We start from the raw sequence: 9526 nt of genomic DNA on the forward strand, positions 1-9526 counted from the left end.
AGTCTTTACATGGTATCATGTAGATCGCGTCAGTTGTATCATGAATTGTTGTTTGTCTTTATGTTTGGTGAAACATGATTTGAGTTTTATTGTAGGTTTGTGGGCGACGTTAATATTAAATGGTCGAAGAAGTCTGGCAGTCATTTCTGATGTTCCGTTTATGTATGGTAATGTGACGATTTTTACTGGTTCGTCCGGTTTTTGTTGCTTTTGTCGGTTTGTGTTTTGTTTTATTTTGTATATAGTTTTGTTTATGAAGTTTCTAGGGTAGTTGTTTTTTAATAAATGTGGAGTATAAGTAGTTGCGTTCTGTTTTGGCTTCTTCCATTATTACAATGAGTGTTTATCCTGTTGAAAAGTGTTCGAATGCAGCTTATTTTGTGTTGTGTTGGATGATTGCTGTTGAAATCGAGTATTTGGTCTGTGTGGGTGGTTTTGCGGTATACTTGTGTGTTTTAGTGTACCGTCATCTGTTCTAGTTAGTAGGATGTCGAGGAAGGTAAGGTGTTTGTCGTGTTCTTCGTCTTTAGTAAAGGTAATGTTCTTTGTGGTATTGTTTATGGTGTGTAGGATTTGTTCAGTTTTGTTTTCTTGACTATGGCAAAGATGTCGTCGACATATCTTTTCCATAGTCTGATATTTAATGTTGTTTGTGACTGATTGTGTTTCGAGGTGTTGCATGACAGCTTCTGCGAGGAAGGATAGTAAGTGATCCATTGGTGTGCCTGAAATTTGTCTGTAGTATGTGTTTGGAAGGTGAATTCAGTGGAGAGGCAAAGGTTGAGTAAGTCTAGGATGTCATTTTGTCTAGTTGTGTTGTAGCTTGCCAAGTTTGTCGTTTGTGAGTAGTTCGTTTTGTAATTTGTTTGGCAATGTCTAGTGGTATGGATGTGAAGAGTGATGTCACGTCGTAGGATATCATGATTTCGTCTGGTCTTAGTTTAATGTTTTCAATACTGGCGAGGAAGGTGGTGGCATTTCTGATGGTGTGAGGTGAATTTTTGACTAATGGATACAGAATGTTATAAAGATATTTTGAAAGTTCATACATAGGTGATCCTGGAAGCGATACGATAGGTCGAAGTGGGTTGTTTTCTTTATGGATTTTGGTAGTCCGTAGAAGAATTTGGCGGTGGATGCGTCATTGGGTCGGATTCTTCTGTAGTCGTTTTCGTTTAGTTTCTTTTTGTCTTTTAAATGTTTCAGTTTCTGGTTGATGCGGTTGGTGGTCGTTTTGCTGGGGTCTGTGTGGAGAAGTTCGTAGGTGGTGGTGTCTTGTAGGAGGGTTTTGGCTTTGTCGATGTATTCTGATCTGTCCATGATAACTGTTTTGCGTCCTTTGTCAGCTCGTAATATGATTATTTGGTCGTCGTTTTGTAGGTTTTTAACCCTTTCATTCCCAATGATGCCATATGGCAACATTATCTTTTATGCTACATAGCTTACATGAAGTAAGCTCAAAAACAAAAATCAGGCAAGCGTTTTTAGGTTTTGATGTGGGTGATGTGATATGTGAGGCAAATCTTCGTAAATTTGTTTTTATATTAGTTTAATTGACTATTTCACATGGTGTCCTACAGGAGTAATTGACAACAAATTTTTGCGCATTTTTCAAAGGTAAGTTTGATTATAATATGTTTAGTTTTGTGATATATAAAAATATTAATTGATTAAATTATTGGTCCTCGTCATATTTAAGCAATTATTTTATTAAAAGCGTGATCAGCCCACATAGATTTTCTAATGTATAATGTTGTTGCCATATGCAGCAATGGAGCGATCAATCTCTGGAAAGATGTCACTGTAGAAATAGTGTTAATTGGATATAAACTAAGCATTTTCTTTCTATAACTGATGTTTTTATTCTTTTTAAGAGAGTTATGGATTTGACTGAAGCAGTAGAGCTCATTTTTTGTCCTAATGGTGAAATATCAGATGTAAGCGACATTGATGATGGTGATGATGAGCTGGAAGATATTTTCCATGCTGAGGATCCAGATTTTGTTGCCATTCCAGACAACATTGAAATTCATGCAGTTCATGAAGATAGTGAAATGAGTGATATTGAAGATGATGATGAACCTGTAAGGCGATCTAAACCAGCAAAGCGATGCAAGACAAAAAAGTGTAAATGGCAAAAGAAAGATGTTCCTTTTCCCGTAAACCATTTCAATGATACATTCCCAGATCCACCTGAACAACTGCATTCCTCTTTGGAATATTTCAACATGTTCATTGATTTTGAAATGATAAAACAATGCACTGAACAAAGTAATATTTATGCAATGCAGAAGGATGGTAAGAATGTGCTATCAAAATGATGAAATAGAGAAGTTTTTGCCATCCTCTTACACATGGGTCTGTTTTCCTGCACTATCATACAGAGATGTACTGGGAAAATTCTTCTCAGTTCAATCCTATTGCTGAAACAATGGCAAGAAATCGCTTTGAAATTATCCTGCGCTACTTGCATTTCAATGATAATTCCAAACTGCCGGGAAGAAATCATTCTGATTATGATCCTTTATTCAAGATACAACCGTTATTGAGCAGTTTGAAAAACATGCTCAAAGTTGACCAGAGAAGGTAACAGCATTGATGAGCTAATAATTCCCTTCAAAGGTCACAGTTTCCTGAAACAATCAATAAAACAGACCCCATAAGTGGGGTTTCAAAGTCTTTACAAGGGCTGGTGCATCAGGAATGATGTATGACTTTGAAATATACTCTGGAAAGCAAATGAAACTGGAAGGAGATCTTGGTATCTCTGGCAATATTGTACTCAGACTTACCAAAAATTTGGCAGATCACAAAGATTACAAGATATATTTCGACAACTGGTTTGCATCAGTGCAGTAGAAATGTTAAAAGAAAGAGGCATTTGGGCAATAAAATTGTTATAGTTGTAAATATTTCTTACTTGTAGTATTGCTATTTTGTACATATTTTTTTCTTTTACTTGGAGTAAATGGGAGCCTCACTGATCAATTGTATTTTTAGTTAATTTTATGGATTTTAATACAGGCAAAATCATTATAACACTTCAATGTCAATCAATAAACATGAGTATTAAGTATAGAGCTATGTCACTATACTCCCAATGTTGCCATATATCTTTATAACATTCTGTATCCATTAGTCAAAAATTCACCTCACACCATCAAATGCCACCACCTTCCTCGCCAGTATTGAAAACATTAAACTAAGACCAGACGAAGAATCATGATATCCTACGACGTGGCCATCACTCTTCACATCCATACCACTAGACATTTGCCAAACAAATTACAAACGAACTACTCAACGACAAAACTTGGCAAGCTACAACACAACTAGACAAAATGACATCCTAGACTTACTCAACCTTTGCCTCTCCACTGAATTCACCTTCCAAAACACATACTACAAGACAAATTTCAGGCACACCAATGGGATCACCACTATCCACCTTCCTCGCAGAAGCTGTCATGCAACACCTCGAAACACAATCAGTCACAAACAACACAAACATCAGACTATGGAAAGATATGTCGACGACATCTTTGCCATAGTCAAGAAAAAAAACTGAACAAATCCTACACACCATAAACAATACCACAAGAACATTACCTTTACTAAGAGACGAAGAACACGACAAACACCTACCTTCCTCGACATCCTACTAACCAGAACAGATGACGGTACACTAAACACACAAGTATACCGCAAAACCACCCACCTGGACCAAATACTCGATTTCAACAGCAATCATCCAACACAACACAAAATAAGCTGCATTCGAACACTTTTCAACAGGATAAACACTCATTTGTAATACGGAAGAAGCCAAAAACAGAGAACGCAACTACTTATACTCCACATTTATTAAAACAACTACCCTAGAAACTTCATAAACAAAACTATATACAAAATACAAAACAAAACACAAACCGACAAAGCAACAAAAACCGGACAGAAACAGTAAAATCGTCACATTACCATACATAAACGGAACATCAGAAATGACTGCCAGACTATGGCCATTTAATATTAACGTCGCCCACAAACCTACACAAAACTCAAATCATGTTTCACCAAACATAAAGACAAAACAACAATTCATGATACAACTGACGCGATTCCATGATACCATGTAAAGACTATTCAAAACAATACATAGGACAAACATCTAAGAAAATTGAAACAAGACTCACAGAACACAAAAACGCCATAAAACGACGAGATCTGAACTCACTACCGGCAGAACATACCCACGGAAACACCACATTCGACTGGACAGAAACTAAAGTACTCGGACGCACAGATAAACGCACGCGAATTTAAAGAAGCAGTACAGTAGAACAACGACACAATAAACAACATATCACATACCATCCTATACTCACAACTAAAGAAAAGGACAAAAAAACCTACAAAAACAACCAAAACTAAAACACTACACTCTAATTATATTACACCAACCATATTAACAACACACCGTGTAGCAACGCATTTCACCCCATCAATCCATCACCCACTAATCAATTAGACGCTCTAAACGTCTCCAGCTAAAACACGATGAAAATAAATATCCTCATTCTGATGAAGGCTCGGCAACGAGTCAGCTCAATAAAAATCATTTAAAATCCGGAGAAACGTTTATCTTTTATATATATATATATATACAAAGTGTAATAATAATGCCCTCCGGCAATCACCATAGTAAAATGGTGACTCCTGCATAGGACACATGATGTACGATATATATATATGTGGAGAATATTATCCCTTGAAGGTGAAATCACGAAACAGGCTTGTCAGGATGAAATTGTAGTTTTTGTGTATTTTCTTATTATTATCAATATTTATGCTCTACTCTTACGCACCGAGCACTTTACTTACGGAGATTCAAATAAACTAAACTTCCTATACATATATATATATAAAATGAACTAAAATAAAGATAATTATTTGCTGTCGCTACTCGGGTTTCACGCCGTAGGGCGAGTAGCACATAATAATTGTTCATTTCATTTTAGTTCATTTTATCCTTTCTTCTAATATATAGAATATTGAGCGCTCTTTTATCCAGGATTATTATCATTGTTATACACTTTGTATTACGCTCGCTGCGCTTGCTCAGTTTGAGCATCTCAGTTGCGTAGAGAGTCTCATAAAGAGACGTTCACCGCATTTGCTTTATGCAATGCTCACCTATATAGGTTTGAGCGCTCTGGTGACTCTACAATACAATCCATGCAATGTGCCACGTACGTCCTGTGTCCCCAGTGCAAGTCACCATTTTACTATGGTGACATAGTAAAATGGTGACTCCTGCACTTGGGACTAGAACATACTGATAAACATACGTTTGAGCGTCTAATTGGATTAGTGGGTGGATTAATGTGATTGGATGGGGTGAAATGCGTTTGGGTTTTGGTGTGTGAATATGTCACATTAATCCACCCACTAATCCAATTAGACCTCTAAACGTCTCCAAGCTAAAAGCTGTTAAATAAACATCCTCATTCTGATGAAGGCTCAAACAACGAGTCAAGCTCAATAAAAATCACTTAAAATCCGGAGAAACTTATCTTTTTATATATATATATATATACAAAGTGTATATACAATGTGCCCTCCCAGCTATATCACCATAATAAAATGGTGACTACTGCATAGGACACTGGACGTACAGTTACATTGTATGGATTGTATTGTAGAGTCACCACAGTGCTCAAACTACGCACGCGCAGTGAGCGTAATATACAAAGTGTATATACAATGTACCCTCCCAGCTATCCCACAGTGCAATGGTGACTCCTGCACTTAGGACACAGGACGTACGGTTAAACATTGTATGGTTCCAGTAAGCTGCTATAGTGGCAAGAATCTCTCGTCCATACGCAGTTAAAGAGATTTGACTCGTCTCAATCCCTGTGGACTGGTAGCTCAACAGGTAGGCAGCGGACTAGTATCGAAGCGCGAGTTCAAATCTCGTCAAGTCACATGTTTTTCATGTGCATATTAAAAACCGTGTTAGGATTAATATATTATATATATACTCTGATGATGGCTTTGGAATAAAGTTGAAACACGGTGCCATCCAGTAAACTACTATAGTGGCGAGAATCTCTCGTCCATACGCAGTCTAAAAGAGATTTGACTCGTCTCCAATCCCTGTGGGCTTGGTAGCTCAACAGGTAGAGCGGCGGACTAGTATCCCGAAGGCGCGAGTTCAAATCTCGTCCAAGTCACATGTTTTTCATGTGCATATTAAAAAACCATGTTAGGATTAATATATTATATATACGATGATGGAAGTCCGTCGCGAAGCGAGGATGACGTCAGTAGCGCCTCATACCGCGTACTGATTCCTGAGCATGTAGTATGGAAGTCCTGCGCTGCCCAAACTCCAAGACTCCCCTCTCGGCCTAGACGATGTAGTCCAAAGGAACACATAGTGCTATAGTTTGGAATCGCTTCGGCTGCAGGAGCTGCCAGAACGATGACAGGGTATGTCAGCAAGTAGTATAGTACATGGGGGTTCGAGAGCACAAAAAGTGCTCTCATATCCCCCATGTACGATACGGAGTTTAACCGTGGGTAAAAACTATCTTTAACAAACAATTGTTTTCAAAGGGGGGTAAAAATCTCGAGGTTACAATCTGTCGTTTAAAAATATGGAATATATATGTTTTAAAAACTATCTTTAGAAATAAATGTTAAGAAAGCATTGGTTCGGAGGCGATCCGGCAGCGCAGAGCACAAGTGCTCGAGCAGAGAGATGGGATCGCCGAAAATTCATACGAGCAGTGGGTAAAAAATTCTAGCTTTAGCTAGAATTTTTAGCTAGCAATGGTGAAGGACGACAGAGGATTAATATATGCTCTTTTACAATCTATCGTTTAAAAATATGGAATCTATATGTTTTTGAAATATATAGGTGCGTTTAAATTTTACAAACAGTCTTTACAAACAATTGTTAAGAAAGCATTGGTTCGGAGGCGATCCGGCAGCGCAGAGCACGAAGTGCTCGAGCAGGGGGATGGGATCGCCGAGAATTCATGCGAGCCCGGTGGGTAAAAAATTCTAGCTTTAGCTAAATTTTCAGCTCACCCCGTGTCCGACGACAGAGGATTAATATATGCTCTTTACACAATCTATCGTTTTAAAATATGGAATCTATATGTTTTGAAATATATAGGTGCGTTTAAATTTTACAAACAGTCTTTACAAACAATTTGTTAAAGCATTGGTTTGATGGGGCGCTTGCGCAGAGCATGATGTGAATATTACGAAATGTATTTACTCCATGCTAACAGGGATGAAACATCAAATTCTACAAACGACAGTGGGAAAATTTTTCACGAAGTGAAAATTGGGGTCGCCTCCCGTTGATTCGATGAATATTCGAAGAATATTCATCGAATAACAGAAAACTTAAAATGCTCTTCAAAATCAAGTGTTAATAATCAAGTGTTAATAAAGCATCGGTTTTGATGGGGCTTGGCAGCGCAGGCATGATGTGAATATTACGAGTAATATTTACTCCATGCTTGAGCAGGATGGAAACCCATCAAATTCTAACGACGGTGGGAAAATTTTTCACGAAGTGAAAATTGGGGTCCTCTCCCATTGAATTCGATGAATATTCGAAGAATATTCATCGAATAACAAAAAATGCTCTTCAAAATCAAGTGTTAATAATCAAGTGTTAATAAAGCATCGGTTTGATGGGGCTTGGCAGCGCAGAGCACAATGTGCTCGAGCAGGATGGCCATCAAATTCTAGGCGACATTGGGAAAATTTTCACGAAGTGAAAATTGGGGTCACTCCCATTGGATTCGATGAATATTCGAAGAATATTCATCGAATAACAGAGGATAATACATATCTTTTACAATCTATCGTTTAAAAATATGGAATCTATATGTTTTTTTAATTTGTCTGTCAAGCGTGTGTCACATGTACATGTTTAACAATGTTTTATATAATTTTTGTTAAAAGTGTTTTACTAATTGTTTCAGGATTTTGAATCTTTTGTATATCGCTTTTGTATTAATTACTTATTACAAACAGTTATGTGATATGTAGTCAAACATAGGATTATTCTTCATCTTAAGTTTAGCTTGATAGTTATCTTTAATAAATTTTTTAATTTTCGATTTCATCATTTACAAATTTTTTAGTTGATAGAATATTATCTTCTATAGTAGCCCAAAATTTTGTGAATAACCATTATATCATAGATAATGTAGATTGATGTTGTGAATAAACTTGAATTTTGGTTAATCCATTAAATGCTGTCAGCCATTTTCTTTTCCATTCGTTATAACCTAGTGAAGCTGCAGATTTTTTTGGTTCAATAATAATATAAATATAGTTTAAATCATCATCAACACAGTATACGTAATATAAATCTAGTAATGCATTAACTATCTTTTTTCATTATCATTTGTTATTTAATGATAAATTTTTTTAATCTTATCTACCATAATATCTAATTTAATTGTTTTAGAGTTATCAGATGGATTTATTAATAAAAGTGTAAATTCAATAAATTTAATATTATTAAAATAATTCTGATAATATTTCGTTGGCTATCAACATTTGTGGTAATTTAATTGGTTACTTTGATATACTACTTTACTATTTACTATATCATCTGTTTCATTTTTTGTGTAGTAGTTAGCTAATCTTAAATTTAAAGCATACTTACCATCAGCTTGTGTTTTAGTATAATAGTTAGTTAAATTAGAATTTAAAGCATACTTACCATCAGCTTGTGTTTTAGTATAATAGTTAGTTAAATTAGAATTTAAAGCATACTACCATCAGCTTGTGTTTTAGTATAATAGTTATTTAAATTAGAATTTAAAGCATACTTACCATCAGCTTGTGTTTTAGTATAATAGTTATTTAAATTAGAAGTCAAAGCATACTTACCATCTGTTTCAGTCTTTGTGTAATATTTATTTAAATTAGAACTTAAAGCATACTTACCATCTGTTTCAGTCTTTGTATAATATTTACCATCAGCTTGTGTTTTAGTATAATAGTTATTTAAATTAGAACTTAAAGCATACTTACCATCTGTTTCAGTCTTTGTGTAATATTTATTTAAATTAGAACTTAAAGCATACTTACCATTTGTTTCATTTTTTGTATAATAGTTGGCTAATCTTGAAACAAAAACATATTTATTATCAGCTTGTGTTTTAGTATAATATTTTAGTAAATTAGAAATCAAAGCATACTTACCATCAGCTTGAGTTTTAGTATAGTAGTTATCTGATAGATGTGTTTTATCTACAGGATCCTTGTATATTTACATTAATATCTGTTTTATCATGTCCATAAAATAAGCTCATTTATATTATTCCTCAGATTTTATATCCGGTTTATTATTTTTATGTTCATAAACATGTTTAATAGTTGTCACACTACCAGATAAAAATCCTAAAAAAGGTAAAAATGGTGATACTTTTTCTACTAAATTGTACACATCTCGTTTTAAAAGGTCGTCTGATTTAAGCTGTTTTGT

The 9526-nt window shown here is 35.3% G+C and overlaps 1 non-coding gene across 1 annotated transcript; it reads left to right on the plus strand.

Moving 5' to 3' along the window:
* Nucleotides 1-6164: 6164 nt before the first annotated feature.
* Nucleotides 6165-6236, plus strand: Trnat-agu. Its single transcript has one exon. It is a non-coding gene; the product is annotated as a tRNA-Thr (tRNA).
* The last annotated feature ends 3290 nt before the right edge of the window (nt 6237-9526 follow it).

Source organism: Xenia sp. Carnegie-2017, unplaced genomic scaffold, assembly GCF_021976095.1.
Source record: "Xenia sp. Carnegie-2017 unplaced genomic scaffold, XeniaSp_v1 HiC_scaffold_23, whole genome shotgun sequence".
Taxonomy (NCBI): domain Eukaryota; kingdom Metazoa; phylum Cnidaria; class Anthozoa; order Malacalcyonacea; family Xeniidae; genus Xenia; species Xenia sp. Carnegie-2017.